A 14,227-nucleotide genomic window follows, 5' to 3' on the forward strand; every position below is an offset into this window, starting at 1 on the left:
ATTCTCTTTAAAGTTCTTCTGAGCCCTTCTAAATTCTTGTGACGTTCAAGGATCAATAAGAATATCATCTGTAGCTGATCCTGACAGATGTTAATCTTTGCCTTGGCTTTGCAGTCTGCTTGAAATAGTACTTGTTCCTTCATGTCAGGCCTCTGGCAATGCTTTCAGAGTCAGGATTACAGTCTCCAGTGAATCCCATTTGTACTGTCATTAACTTTCTAAACTGTTCCCCATAGCTGGCAACCTTTCCATGCTTGGAGATCTACTTAGTGGGAAGCTGGGAGAGTGATGGGTTTTGCCTGTCTGGAATCATTGTGCTTTTAATTGAGATTTGTTTAATTTTGTCATTAAGTCCATTTACATTGTAGGCATTTCATGGCCATGATTACACACTGTGCCTGTAGCCTGGCTGTGTTTTGTGCCATTTACCTATTAAAGAAAGAGAAAAAAGCTCCGTGTTTACTTAAGATTTTTACAAGTAGCCATTTTCTTTTCTTCCATTAACTTAGTTAATAAATTAATCTAATTTTTGGATTGGAAAAAACGGCTCATCTGCAGATTCTGTGCTGTGTTCTAAAGAAGTGATTAGATTTATTTGGCAAAATACAGCTGAGGATTCAGTACCTGCTGGTCTGGAAGGAATTGTCAGAGCCCATAAACATGGGAATTATGGTCGATTCCAAATTAGGGACAAATCTCGATCAGAAAGCAACAGGAATGGGAACATTTCTCCTGCCAATGCCAAGGACTTCATGGTGAACAGCAATCCCTGGGTGAGGCATTGCTGTGCATGTCCCTCAGTCACAGAGGTGTGGGAGGGCTTGGAGCAGCCCGGTCCAGTGCAAAGTGGAATGAGATGAGCTTTAAGGTCCCTTCCAGCTCAGACCAGTCTGGGACTCTGTAATTCCATGATTCTCTGACAGATCAGGGGTGCAGGCGACTTTTCCTGCTCTCAGAATGTGAGTCAGGGGTGATCAGAGGTGTGTGAGTTACAACACGAGCTCGATAGTGATCACTTCAGCAGCTGGGGAAGCCAAAGTCTTGCTTGTTAATAAGAGAAAAGAAAGCTGATTAATCAGCTGAGTCATCCTGCTCTGCCTCAGTGCTGGTATGAGTGGCATTCCCTATGGATCAGCCTATTCTGAGGGAAAAGCCAAACCATAATCAAGGCTAATTGACTGAGCTCAATCAAATGTTTCAAAATACCACCCGTGAGTTAGACATCAAATAAAAAACAGGGATATTCCCAGTCAGGCAGTTAATTGCTTCCTGAAAACTTGTTCTTTGCAATAATTTGAAGATTTTCACCAGAGCTCCCTTTTATTTCCATTTGCAAGGTTTATAGCAGGTTACAGTGTAATGTACAGATTAACAGGCTGGAACAAGACACCTGCCCTCTCACATTTCTTCCTTCTGAAAGATGCTGCAGTGCTGCCTTGTCTCTGCAACGGAAAATCTGCAGCCTCCAGGAGTTCAAACAACTTTTTAGGAGGTTTTAGAAAGATAAACAATACCAACTTCTTGCAGCTATTAGAACTAGCAGCAAAAATTGCAGTATTTTAGAGTGAAGCCAGTAGGCTTTTTAGTCATTCTGTGTAGAGAATTGATCCCTAAAGGATACTTCTATGGGTTTTGTTTCTTACATCCAGCAGAAATTGTTTCAAAGAGGAGCTGAAACGTCAGACTTTTTGCAAGAGTTTGTCTGGTGGAAAATAACGGTGGTGTTTAAAGGCTTTTTCTGGTTCCTGATGTGTCCCAGGTTGTGTGCAGCGATGAAAAACCAGCAGCACATCTGTAAATGAATCATCTTTTTCCCTGCACGCACATGGTTGCACAATTTTATTGACTGCTCGCTTTGATGAGTATTTGATATTTGTCATGTGCAGCAGTCCCATCCCATTGTAATATCAGAAATTCCAAGCACAATTAACAACTGGATTTGATGTCACAGCTAACGGGGCACAGTCCTGCTGTGACCCAGGGCAATAGCGCACAGGGTGAGCCAGCCCGCTGCAGTCAGCAGTGATCCCAGGACTGAAGTTCCAACAGGGACATCTGGCTGCAAACCCTGCACCTGGGTTGGGCATTTCCTCCTCTGGCTGAGCCTGCAGAGCAGGTGGGAGCACCTCAGGTGAACCCCAGCGTTGGAAAGAATCAGTATGGAATCCTGGAATGGTTTGGTTGGAAGGGACCTTAAAGCTCGTCCACCTCCAACCCTGACACCTTCCACTGCCCCAGGCTGCTCCAAGCCCCATCCAGCCTGGCCTTGGACACTGCCAGGGATCCAGGGGCAGCCACAACTTCTCTGGGAAATCCATTCCAGCCCCTCCCCACCTGCTGGAACCCTGGAGGCTGAAAATTTCAGGCTTTCTGAGCTGAGGGGTGCTGACCCTCTGGCAAGCACCACGTTTCACCTGAGGCTGTGGAACAGGCTCCCGAGATTGAGTGATCCCTCCGGGGTTGTGGGTGTGTGGTTTGAATTGTGTGATCTCACAGGGTGAAAAACTTGGATTTAAGATTTTAGTACATAGTAACACACATGGGTCAAGATGGAGGATTTGGGGCGTTGTCTAAGTCCTTCTTCATCTTCTTCTTCCTTCTTCTTCCTGGGTTTGGGTGTAATTGGGTGAAGAGGGCCTGCACTGTGGCCTTGGGTGGTCGTTATTGGGTCAAAACCATAAATAACATAGGTACCATCTTGTTATTGGGCAATTATTGCTTAAATAACCTTGGAAAGAGTTAGAAACTCTCCATTTTACCTCCGTTCTCTAACTTGCTAGTTAGACCTCACACCTTGTGAGTCTGTAAATAGATAAGAAACAATAAACATCTAAGTCTGAACTCAAGAACCTACATTTCCCGTGTCTTAATCCTGACCTCAGCAGAGAAAAAGAAACCAGAATTGTAACAGCCACTCTCACAGGGGAGAATTCTTTGCCAATATCCCACCTAAACCTTCCAACCTTTCTGTCCACCCCTGCGAAGGGAAGTGTTGGGATTTCTCAGGGAATCTGGGAAAACTGAGTGAGAGCTTCTAAATTGCTCCTTCAACCTCGTGATCCCCTGGGAAGGTCCTGGTGGGACCCCCCAGCTCTGGGATGTGGCTCTGGCCTTTGCTGTGGGGCGTTGGTCACAACAGGGGGTGCAAAATGATTTCGTGGGTGTGGTGGTGTTCAAGCAGAGGTTGGACTTGATGATCTTGGAGGTCTTTTCCAACCTTAATGATCCTGTAATAAATTCCATTATTCTTTTTCCCCACGTAGTCATGATTCTGGTTTGTATTCCACTTAAAAATCCATCACTTTCCTGCAGCACGACGTGAACACAGGTGCCACAGGCTTCACACCCTCTGCAGCTCCACAAAAAACCTTAAAGAAAGCTCGCATTCCAAATCTGAATTTCCATGGGGGTTGTGCCAATATTAATTAGTACAAATGACCTGATGTGTTTGAAATTAGCTGTCATTATAACAACCCCATATGTAACCACGTATTTTCCTTGTCTGGGTGTTTGCTGTGCACCTTGTATTTATTACAGTGTTATTTGTTAATGCTTTTGTGTGGTGGATCAGTTGTCAGGAAGAATGATTGTGGTTACAAAAAAAAAAAAAAAAGCAGTTTTACTGTGAGCTGGAAGGAAGAGAATATGGATGAGGATGGAGAAGGAGGAGACAGAAGATGACATTTGTAGGCAGAGGTGATTTGTAGCATGAAAATATTAAATGCTGTTGAAAAGTGGGACTCCACAGATTATTGACATAATTGTGGCAATAGGAATAGATTTTTCTCTGCTATTTGCCTATTTTTGCTACAATTTTCATCAGATGATGAATACATGACTATTTTACATTGTTTAACACAAAAGAAATTGGCTTTTTATTCTATTTTTTAAAATAACATATGTCTAGCAGATTTCTAACTGAACCATCTTTTTAAAAAGCCTATTGTGATTGAATTTTGCATCTTTCAACTTTTCTCTGGGGTTTCTTTGCATTAGTATTGGGTTCAAAGCAATAATCAAGGTCTAAGCCTTACAAGATCATTTTTTGCCTGCTTAAAATGAAAACCAGAGGGGAGTTTTGCTGATTAGGTGTGTACTTCATTTCTGTGCACAATGCCAGAGTTTAAATACATGTCACTTGGAAATGAGCTTTTGCAAATTCAAAGGGAGAGAGATGAACTTTAAAGCTGAACTTTAAACCTCACATCAGTTTTCCTGTGGCACTGGAGATGTGTTATTTTCACAGAAAGTATTTCCTTTTGCTTTCAAGTGATGGCACAAGCAAAATGCTGAAGACTGAATTCAAATTACTTGAATTCTTTCAAAATTTTGAAACACTGAACAAAGGGGAGAAATTCTGCAGGTCATTAAATAGTTTCCTAATTTCTTTGCTTTCAAAGAGGAGGGAAGAAATGAGAAGGAAAGGGCCACACACTTTTCTTTCTCAGAACACACAGAGAAAAGAAATGGTCTCTAGTACAGCCCTTCCCAGCACCAGGAACGTGCACCCAGGGAGAGCTCATGGATCAAACTCCCTCTGATGCTTTGGATTCTGGATGCTTTGCCAAAACCAGAAACTCACACTTTTGGCATAGATAAAGTGTCCTGGAATGTGAAGCTGAGCAGTGACCCTTTGCACTCTCCTCTTTACAGCTTGTGCCTGAGAAAATGATGAGAGGAAGGTTTGGCAGGAGGGACCGGGGCAGGGAGTGCTTGGATCCAGGCAGAAGGAAAACGTGGATGTTGAATGTGCAGAGCACTGATAACACCAGTCACGGAATTCCAGGATGGTTTGGGTGGGAAGAGACCTTAAAGCTCATCCCATTCCACCCCTGCCACGGGCAGGGATAGCTTCCACTGGACCAGGTTGCTTCCCAGTAATGAGGGAAGGGATGGAAAAGATTTTTGACATGGAAGATAAACCCACACCTCACCTCAATGGCCCGTTCTGTTCTTATTTATTTCCCTTGACACACTTCATGTACTTTCTCCTCCCAGGTAAGAAGTGCAGTTACTGTGATCAGTTTTTCCTGAGGGAAATGGATAAAATTGGTAACACTGGGCAGAAGCAAGAATAATCAACTTACTCCTTTTTAGACAGAAGCCCTTTAATGTCCTCTCGGCACAGGAAAATGACCAGGTGAGGGGCTCGTTGTCTCTGACAGGGGCAAATAGAAGATTCTGAGGGCAAGATGAGCGTATCATGGTCCAAATAATTCACATAAACAGATTGTATGGCTGTGGGAATGCAGCCACCTAAAATCCCTTACTGGTCTGGTGCTGGGACATAGAGAATCCCAAAAGGATCATGGAATAATGGGCAGGAAATGATGCATTTGGAAAATGCAGGCTGTGTCATCCACCACAGGGCAAAGCTCTTTGTGAACAAGCGCAGGTCTTTTCTCATACCTGACTCATCCAGCACATAAAGTCGTCAAAGAAAAAGAATAAAAGCTATGTTTCAAAATAGAAAAACACATATTCTGTGAGCCAGAGCTCTTAAATGTATCTTAATCAAAGTATTACGTAGCATTGAGGCGCCTGGCAAATCCCCATCACAAAAATTTCTAAATAACTTTTTTTTTTTTTTTTTTTTTTTTTTTTTTTTTTTTTTTTTTTTTCCTAAAAGAGCCTGGATCACATATGGTTGTGTCAGGAACAAAATAAAACAGTCAGAAGTAAAGCAGTGAACCAGACCAGTAAAAAATCTGTGTCACCTTGCTACCTATGCAACAGGGGGAAATACAAAGTGATTAAGAACGGGGAAAAAATCACAATACTAGTTTTTCACCTGGCAAAGCCCTACTTTGCAAATAGAAAGTTATCAAACACATAATCTGCTTCCCAGCTGTATTTACACTGGCTAGTTTACTCACTGTAGGTCAGAACTGTCAGAATCAGTGTAATCTTTATAAATTTCTTGGGCAGTTAACAAGTAAATGAGCTAAGGCAATTTTTGCTGGATCCTCTTTAAGGCAGCAACATTTCTCACAAATAATGGCAGATCAAAAGAAACGACCAGCCCTGAGTTACAAACCAGATTCATTTTATCCATTAGTCATTCATTTAATTCATTTCTTTGATTTCATTCTTGGAGGAGCTTCATTCATATTTGCATAACATAAATGGTCATTATGGTTTAGTGGGCACCGTGGTGTTCGTCAAAGGTTGGACTTGATGACCTTGGAGGTTTTTCCCAACCTCAATGATTCCATGATTTTGTCAATAATACGTAAACCAAGGCCCAAAACAAAGCCAAAGAACTTGTTTTACTTTCTGGTTGAGTTTTGTCTGTCTTTGCTCTTGAATCTTTTCCCACTGAAATCAGTGGGGATTTTGATTCCTAGCAAGTCAATGGGAGCAGAATCTGATATTTTATTAGCACGTCGTTATGGACCCCATGAGGACAGGAAATTGGATTTTGGAGCCAGGAAGATAAATGAGGGAAAGACTTTTTGGAAGCAGTTTATGGTCTGTGTTGGTATTCAGTTTTAGAAAACCTCTGAATAAAAGAAGGCTTGAACTACCTCAAGTGGTCTGGGCACTGCAGGTTTCATTTCTGTCACACTGAGGGGGATTTTGTCAGGGTTTGGTTGGGAAGTCCCAGCCAGGCAACTCCTCACCCTGGTGCGTTGTCAGCACCTCTCAGTTTCTTCCAGGAAATGTCTCTGTGAAATGTGGAAGTCATGACCATGACACAGGACAAGGAGGAATGGCTTTAAACTGAGAGAGAGCAGGGTTAGATGGATACTGGGGACAAATTCCTCCCTGTAAGGGTGGGGAAGCCCTGGCAGAGGGTGCCCAGAGCAGCTGTGGCTGCCCTTGGATCCCTGGAAGTGTCCAAGGCCAGGCTGGATGGGGCTTGGATCAGCCTGGGACAGTAAAAGGTGTCCCTGCCGTGGCAGGGATGGGATGGGAGGAATTCCCTTCTCACTCAAACAATCCTCTGATTTTATGTGGTAAAACCAATCCCAGGCACAGACAATGTGTGACTGACACATCTTGACTTGGGTCATCTGATGGTGTCCACCACTGTGCCATAAACTCTCAAAGGATTGTTGGAAATGCAGGGGAATAAAGAAGAAAGGTGATTAAACAGCTGCCTCCAAGATAAGGAAAAGTCCAAGAGTTTCATTCAGTGAGCAGTGGCCTGGGGCAACTCAAAGGGTGGACAGGAAGGTGACAGAAAAGCCATCAAACCTTATTTCAAACTACCTGCTGCGGTCATTTGAATTTAGATAATATGTTCGTGTGTGTATTTAGGGCCTGATTTCTCCCTGCACTGGGCAGCTTTCAGCTGTGTGCAGACTCCAGATTCTGAGCAGCACTTTGCCCATTCTCTCCTGCCCTGGTGTGATCTAAATGTCTCTCCCAGGAGCTGTTCTGACTCTGGGTTGCTGTAGCCACCTCTGGATGTCCTTGGTGACTCCTCAGCTCTCTGCCAATGCATCAGGTTCTTGGCATCCAGGTTTCACTGCTGCATTTCTCAGGGTGATGCAGCTATCAGAGTGAAAGGTTGTTGTCAGTGTAATTAATGAGGCATTTCCCTGATACTTTTTACTTGAGATTTATTCGTGTATAATATTTTTAGTAGAAGCCGTTAGAAAAGACCTGAGTTCAATAAAAAGTTTCAAATGAGATGCCAGCTCCATATGAAGACCACACTGAGATGAGATGAAATGGTATTTGCCCATTTCAGTGAATTTCACAAGATTCACAGGCCCTTCTCCAGTGTCTCATAATCTGCTCAGACACTGATTCGCCTGAAGAGCTGTAAATCTCAACACTGGCCCACACCTGATCCTTGAGCAAAACCCAAAATGAGGGATGCTATTTTACCTTTCCATTTTGCCAGAATTGCCATTCTTTCAGCAATGAACTGACAACCCACAGTAAGTATTACACGGTCACCTTTTCTGGGGTGGGGTAGGCCAAGAATTTGACAGCTGAAGCACCAGGGAGGAGGAACTAGAGCAGAAGTGCATCCAGATGAGGAATTCTGCCTCCTGCAGCCCCTGGGCATGGCTGGGGAGTGGGGTGCACACAGAGCAGCCACGTAGGGAGCATCTCCTTGCGCTGCTCATCCCACTCAGGGCTCATTGTGGAACCACAGATTTCTGGAACCACAGGCAGCAGCTTTGCCCTCAGTGATTGCTGTCTGAACCCTGTGACCTGCAGCATCCCATGGGGAGGAATTCCACAGCTCCCTTATGCCCAGAGAGAGGAACCACCTTGTTCTGTTTGCCTCGACATTGCCACCTGCCAGCTTTACTTCCTGCTCCTCGATTTTTGACAACAGCCATTTCCTCTCAACATCTTAAGGACAACTGTGGCTATAAATATCTCCCTCACAACCCTGCACAGCCATCTCTTTTCCAGACAGAAATCATAGTCTCTGTAGTTTCTCTAAATACAGAAAATGTTCCAGGCTTTCGTCAACCTGCACCTTTTCTTGTTTTACTTTATGCTTTTATCTTTGTAACCAGTGACCAGAACTACAAGCAGTACCCAGGATTTGGGGATGGGATGGGTTTATATGGAGGCTCTGAGATCTTCTTCCCCCAAATTCCATGGCTTTAGTATTAGTGGCACTGGGCAGACGGGAGTGCAATAACTCACAGGGATTGATACTGTGATCTCTTGGCAAAATGATCTTGCTTTGCTTGACCACATAGTTTGTGGTACAAATCCACATCCACACGCACACAAATATTTAATGAATTCTGTGGGCCTGCACAAAGGGCATTGTGGGGAGAGAAAAAGCCACAACACATCCCACAGGACATCTGTCCCTGAGCTTTGGTTGGAGAAATGTTCTTAAAATGCTTTGGCCTCTGTGACCCTGCTCAGGTCAGACCCAGCACAGGGAGAATTTCCCTCTGGCCAGGGCAGGAATGCAGCTGTAGGAGTGTTGGTGCATGTGCCTTTTGCTTCCACGGAATCATGGAATCACGAAGGCTGGAAAAGAGCTCTCAGAAGATTGAATCCACACGTTAACACAGCACCACCGTGCTCACCCCTGAGCCACATCCCCGGGTGCCACACCTGTGCATTTTTGAACACTTTGGGATGGTGACTCCAGCACTGCCCTCAGCAGCCTGTCCCAATATCTGGCAACCCTCTCAGGGGAGAAATTTTCCATAATATCCAACCTGACCCTCCCTTGGCACAACTTGGGGCCACTTCTTGTCCTGTTCCCTGTTCCCAGAGCCCAGCCTCCCGGCTGTCTCCTCCTGTCAGGGAGCTGTGCAGAGCCAGAAATTCCCCCTGAGCCTCCTTTTCTCCAGGCTGAGCCCCTTTCCCAGCTCCCTCAGCCCCTCCTGGTGCTCCAGCCCCTTCCCCAGCTCCACTGCCCTGGGACAACTTTCTTTCTTTCCACGAGATAAATTTGGTGGGAAGAGGTGTTTCTCCCTTTCTCTGGGAATAGAATGAGATTTGATAAATACTTGGGTTTAACAAATCCTTTGCCCGGGCAGCTGCCGGCAGAGGTCACCGTTGCTGTAGCTGGGCTGGAAGGGGTTGAGTTTTCCCCGGCTTTTATTGGCCTCACATTTGGGATCGACAAATATTTCTAACCCCACCAATCCAGCGCTGACTGCTGCTGTTAGAGCACTGAATCTTTTGGAATGAAACCGTCGGGTTTAGTAACTCTTTATCTTTTCCTTATCAGCAGTTTGTAAAATGCAGATGAAGGAGGAAAAAAATCAAAGATTTCTGTTAACTTCTTAAAATTACCAGTATTTTTGCCAAGTGCCTTTAATTTGAGTCAGTAATGCTAATTAGTACATATTCAATATTCTGTTAGTCCTAAAAGCCTTTTGTAAGGAAACAGAAAACCAGTTATTAGAATCTGTGCTTAAAGGAACATTTATATGGCCAAAACCATGGAGCAGTAGGGGAATTTATGGGATTTATTCTATTGATTGAAACAATGTCGTTTTTAATGTCTTCTGTTTGACCCTTTTTCTAGACATCCCATTAAATAAAGATATTTTACACCTGAAAATGCGAGTCTGAATACGTATTTTAGCTATTTTTCTAAACTGATTTTTTAAATTAATATTTTGTGGTTATTTCATAGTTATCCTATGAAGTAATTGCTTATTTAGCATTTTAACCCACTAAAATGATGCTTGTGCTCATTGTAACTCTCCACCGAACTTAAATGAAGATGTCTAAAAAGACAATTTCAGATTTCAGCGGGGAAAAGGGACAGTGCTCAGCTACAAGGATGAGGAAATAGAGCCACAGTTACTTTCTTTACCACCTTGTTGGGAGAGCCAGATCCCTGCGGGGTGAGTGGCTGGGATTGATCAAGCTGTGCAATCCCTGGTACTGCACAGATGTGTCAGGGGGCTCCTCTGCAGACCTCGCTGAGATTTGTTTAAAAATGATCCATATCTGTGACTATTAATACATTTAAAGGCCGAGTCTTTCTTATCACACTTGAGAACTCTCCAATATATTTGATTCTTTCTTCCATCCCTGTAACCTCTCGGGGAAGTGCAGAAAATATTGCAGCCCTCTGAATTTCAGACAAAACTGCCTGAAATGGCAGTTGGCAGGGGGATTTTAAAAGCCCGTTTTCCACAATATCTGAACCAGCTCAGAAGTACCACAAGCAGGAATGTACAGAAGAATCGGCTCCCTCTCCGTCTTATTGCAGATAATCATCACATTTTAGTTTGGCTTAGCAAAAAAAAGTGCCCCAAAAACTTTATTGTGATACTCTAAAGCACGAAAACATCCATAAATTATCTGTCTAACAGTCACAATGCAACTTCCAAGCTGTGACAACTTGGAAAACCAGCCTGACAAGCACGCTCACTTTTGGTGTTTTTCTAAAACTTCCTGAGCTTTATAAAGAGAATTTAAAGTGAAGAAAGAACCAAAGCACAAACACTTTTTGTTCTCAGCACACAAATTCCTTCTGTCTCCCTGCCCGGGGTCCCCGTTTTTATCTGTGAGCAGTGTCTCAGCTAAAGCAGTGTTATCACCAGCTATAAATCAATAAACATTGTCAGCTCCATCCTGTCACTACACACAGGCAGCAGGGAGGTCGTGAGCTTTTCCAAGTGGACATCCCAGAGGATAACACGGTCTTTACTGAAGTACTGCTCTGTCTGCAGCTAAGAGGATCCTGCCTTGGGTCAGTCACGCTTTGATTTAGCAGAATTCCTATTTATTTATCCTAGTAAAGAAAGAAAGGAGTTTTGATCTAGAGTAGAATTATCACGGGGAAGGGTGGAGGGTGGGGAAGGAAATAAGAAAGCCTCAATATTCAGAACAAAGCCAGTCAAGAATTTTCATATAGGTGTAACTGCTGTAGAATGCAAATAAAACTAAGTTCCCGTATACCTGGATAAAAAGAGTAAGAACACTCGCATTTCCCTGAGCTTAAGCTGCTCCCGCTAAAGATGTTTTTCAAGCCTTAAGCTTCTCCACAGCTGCACCACGAACACCTTCCAGATGTGCGTGCAGCCAAACCTGCCTCAGCAGATGCGATTTTCGTTTTTCACCCAACCAAACGCCGCTCGCAAGCAGCGAGCGCTCCGCGCTGCACGGCTCATCCCATCCCATCCCATCCCATCCCATCGGTGCCTCCTCCTGCCAGAGAGGCTCCGGAGCTCCGGGGCCGGCGCCGGGCTCCGCAGCGGGGCCGTGCCGCGCTGCCCGCGGTGCCGCAGCCGCGCTCGGGCCGTGCGGGGCCGGGCGGGTCACTCACCTCAGAGCCCGAGCGCTGCTCGCCGGGGGCTCGGCGCTGCCCGAGGGGTGTCCAGGCTGCTCTGCGCTCCGTGGCACCCCTGTGCTCGGCCCCTGTGGCCAGCCCGCAGAGCCATTCACATTCCCGCTGCCGTCGCAGCCTCATTCAGCGCTCAGGGCTCCGCTCTGATTCACGGCGTGCCGGCTCCCTCTGGGTCCTAGCGCTGTGGACGTGTGGGAGCTGCTGGGACTCGCAGGAATTCAGCCCCCTTGGCTCGCTGCCGAGCGCAGGCAGGGATGCACAGATGTGCAGTGAAAGTTTCAAAGCGCGGCTGGTCGTGTGAGTGCGCTCACAGAACGCCCGGAGAACCCTCCGGCTCCGCCGTGCCGCTGGCAGCGACTGAAACCCTCTGCAAGGGATGTTTTGTCCTCAGCCTTTCCACTCTGCATCCTAATCCTTGCCCTCAATTTAAAGATGAGGGCTCCCGGAGTGAAACTCCCGGCTCCCTGATGAATGGGTCATTTAGAAAATCATCTCCAGAGCCCTTTGCTCATCTCAGGAGTGGGGAAACGAACCTGGAGGAGCACCAGCGGTTAACTGGGGAAGGAGTGGAGCGGGTTCCCCGCAAAAACTGTGCAGTCCCCATTATCAGCTGGCTTTAACTGGGGTCAGCCAAGCACTGGTTGAGAGTAGCAAAGAAATATTTGACCCTGACTTGAGGAAAAGATTATATGAGAATCCTTCCAACAGAAATATTCTGTGTTTAACAAGCTTACCTTCAGCAACAAAGAGAAATGGAAATGTTTTCCAGCGTGTTTGAGGAGAGGGATTAGGCAGCTTACAAGGGAACAACAGCGGGATTTAGGCAATGGTAAATGTAGGAAAGAAATGTAAAAATTGAAAACTTTGTTATGTATATATAAAAAAGGCAATTTGGCTAAAAACTCTACTCTCAGAAAAGTTGGCAGCTCTGTTGAGGATTATGAAGCAGCCCCTTAGAATTTCATAGTTCTTGTTCTGGCACAGTGGAACCTTTGTGATTATACAGATCCAAGGGGAAAAAAAATTAAAAGCAGATCACTGCATTTTATCTAAGTGGAAGTAATCAAACACACTTTTTGATTCCATCCAGGAGAGGGCAGCCAGCTGGAGAGACTGGTCCTTAAATCCTTTGGGAAAGATGTGTGGAAGGCACTACATAAAGGCAAAGAGCAAGGAGGCAGAGAAGCCTTGAGAAAATCGAGTTATTTGCCACGGGGATGTGCTGCTTTCTGAACCTGGAGCACCCATATCCTCATGTTTTATTTAGCACCAGCAGAACAACCTTAAATTCCTCCCCCACAGAGCCAAAGTGGCTTCAGTGCTAGATTGATTCTTGGAGGTGATGTGTGTTTAAAATTGCCTGGAATATCCTTTAGGAAATTGCAGCACAAAATGCTGGATATGAGTGCTGAAATTGCCTTCCCCATTTGCCAGGATTATGCAGATTGCTTTGTTTTTCTCCAAGAAAAATGCTTCTGCATGTGCTGGCAGTGACAGGCCAAAGTGTGTCTTCGTTTACACAGGGAGAGTTTCTTCAGATGTTGCCTGCAAACCTTGACCTCGGGATTTGGCCATGGCAGAGCTGCCAGGCTGGGCTTGTGCTGAGCATTTGTCTCATTAGGACATCTTCAGATTAGGACTTAGTGCTGGAAAATTGGAAAGAGCCTTTGAGTCCATTGTGAGTGCAGCAAACAGCGTCAGATGAGAGCGATAAAATGATGGGATTTTTCTTGTCTTTACATAAAAGTTAGTGCACACTTGTGTTGAGCATCTCTAAGAGTATTTCTTGGCAAGAGTTGCCTGTTTTTTTTTCTTAAAACTGTGTCGCAAAAGCTCGTTTGGACACAGTAATCAACAATACATTGTGTTTGTGCTTAATCTGTATCACCAGCACTAATTTCAGTCTTGAAGAAATCCTCCTCTTGTCCCACATTCTCGTCCCTCCTGAGCTCACCCCAGCAGGCTGATGTTAGCAAGCAGCACAGCTGGGGTTCCTGGGAAGAAGCAGGAGCTTGTCTGATTTTTCTGACGTTCCCATGTCACCCAAACAAACAGCAGTTCAGCTTTTGGAGAAGGTGTGGCAGCACGGAGGAATGTCTGATCCCAGGGCACTGCTGTGCTCGGAGGTGAATCCTTCTCCTTCAGCAGTGGTTGGAGGCACAGATTTAAAGAGGAAAGCCTTGCTCAACCCTCCGTGAGCTGAGGGTTCTCTTGTTTTGGCAGGTCACTGGTGCAAGGTGAGGGATCGGAATGTCAGGCTGAGTAAGGAAAAGATGTGCTCTGGAATCAGAGCGGCAGCTGCATAAAGAGTCTTGTGAGCACAGGATTAACTATTCCCGATTCTCGACTGGGTTGCATCCAGTTATTTCTCTGCTTCTACTACAATTTCATGTCTCCCATGATCTCTTGGCTGAGCATCTTATGTGAGAAGCTTCCAGGCTGCCCCAGCCCTGGAAGTGTCCAAGGCCAGGCTGGGCAGGG

General features: G+C 45.2%; 1 protein-coding gene across 2 annotated transcripts in view; it reads right to left on the bottom strand.

The window, feature by feature from the left end:
* The window catches only part of NGF (nerve growth factor), a 28,420-nt gene extending 16,503 nt beyond the window's left edge, over nt 1-11,917 (bottom strand). For both annotated transcript variants that reach the window (XM_066203954.1, XM_066203952.1), the window contains exon 1: nt 11,726-11,917. The gene's annotated coding sequence lies outside the window, so the exon portion shown is untranslated. The remainder of the gene's footprint in view (nt 1-11,725) is intronic.
* Nucleotides 11,918-14,227: the final 2,310 nt, after the last annotated feature.

The sequence above is a fragment of the Chamaea fasciata genome, unplaced genomic scaffold (assembly GCF_029207755.1).
Source record: "Chamaea fasciata isolate MVZ Bird 193981 ecotype frontalis unplaced genomic scaffold, bChaFas1.0.hap1 SCAF_25, whole genome shotgun sequence".
Classification (NCBI taxonomy): Eukaryota; Metazoa; Chordata; class Aves; order Passeriformes; family Sylviidae; genus Chamaea; species Chamaea fasciata.